This window comes from Miscanthus floridulus, chromosome 8 (assembly GCF_019320115.1).
Source record: "Miscanthus floridulus cultivar M001 chromosome 8, ASM1932011v1, whole genome shotgun sequence".
Taxonomy (NCBI): domain Eukaryota; kingdom Viridiplantae; phylum Streptophyta; class Magnoliopsida; order Poales; family Poaceae; genus Miscanthus; species Miscanthus floridulus.
In genome coordinates, this window is record NC_089587.1 from 68,325,827 (window position 1) to 68,327,364 (window position 1,538).

The window sequence follows — 1,538 nt, forward strand, 5'->3', positions numbered from 1 at the left end:
TCATGTCTGTGATGCTTCAGCTATGTAAAACAATGTTTCACATATGTTTCGGCTCTATAATTTGTCTTATCATCATGTTAACATTTGTCATGAATTGTTTCTGTCTTTTTATTCATGACTTCACTCTCATTTTTATTACGTTATTTTTATGGATTAAAATAAATATGAAAATGCCTTATTCTTCAACATTCCAAAAACGTAATTTCAGGCCATTTTCATCTGTTGGCTTTGCGGGCATGCTAAAGCCTACGCCGTTTGAGGGCACTCACTACAAGAGGTGGCGTGAGAAAGCCCTTCTGTGGTTGTCGGCCATGCGCTGTGGTCATGTGCTCAATGAGCAGCCTGCTACTGTGAGATCCGATGAGGATGAGCAGGCTTGGGGACATGCTGAGACCATGTGCAAGGCTGCACTGTTGAGCATCATCAGTGATTCTCTGGTTGATGCCTACATACCACTCCCGACTGGCAGAGCTGTGTGGGAAGCTCTTGAGGCCTGGTACGGTCTTTCCGACGCCGGTTCTGAGCTATACATTATGGAGCAGTTCCATGACTATAAGATGGTTGATAACCGTCCTGTAGTCGAACAGGCTCATGAGATACAGGGACTGGTGAAGGAATTGGAGCTGTACGACTGTCCTCTCCCTGACAGGTTCGTGGCAGGGTGCATTATTGCTAAGCTGCCACCTTCCTGGACTGATTTTGCTACTACCTTGAAACACAAGAGGCAGCAGTTTAGCATTGCTGAACTTGTTGGCACTCTTGATGTTGAGGACAAGGCAAGAGCAAAGGATGTTAAGGGAAAGAGCAAGGGCGAGAATGGTGAGGCGACTACTAGTGCACATGTGGTGCAAAAGTTTCGTCCTAAGCCACAAAAGAAGAAGCCCCAGCAGGAGCTTAAGCAGAAACCCACTACCTCCTTCAAGAAAGGTAATAATAAGAAGATGGAATTAGACAAGGCAAAGATGAACTGCTTCACTTGTGGGAACACTGGGCACTTCTCTAGAGAGTGTCCTGAGGCTAAGTGGAAGCCCCCACCAAAGGCGAAGACAGTCAACACCATTGAGACTGATGCAGACGCTTCTGGGTACGATAATTTATCTGTATTTACAGTTTGTTCCTCATCTGATTGGTGGGTTGATACAGGTGCAAATATATATGTGTGTGCTGATAAGTCCTTATTTTCTTTTTACCAGGTCGGGAGGAGTGGAGCCTTGCTGATGGGGAATGGCGCGCGTGCTGGTGTTCATGGTGTTGGTACGGTGGATCTGAAGCTTACTTCGGGGAAGACCGTGCAACTCAAGAACGTGCATCATGTCCCCTCAATAAGGAAAAATCTTATTAGTGGCTCTCTGCTATGTCGAGACGGTTTTAAACTTGTGTTTGAGTCGAATAAATGTGTTATGTCGAAGTATGGAACCTTTGTTGGAAAAGGCTATGAGAGCGGAGGCTTGTTCCGCTTGTCTTTGGTTGATACTTTACCTCTTGCAGTGAATAATGTCGTTAATAACGTTAATGTTGAGATGAATGTTTGGCATTCT

General features: G+C 45.1%; 1 long non-coding RNA gene across 1 annotated transcript; it reads left to right on the forward strand.

The window, feature by feature from the left end:
- Positions 1-968: 968 nt before the first annotated feature.
- LOC136476620 (uncharacterized) lies at positions 969-1,538 on the forward strand. The gene is made up of 2 exons (XR_010763669.1): positions 969-1,084; positions 1,194-1,538. It is a non-coding gene; the product is annotated as an uncharacterized lncRNA (long non-coding RNA).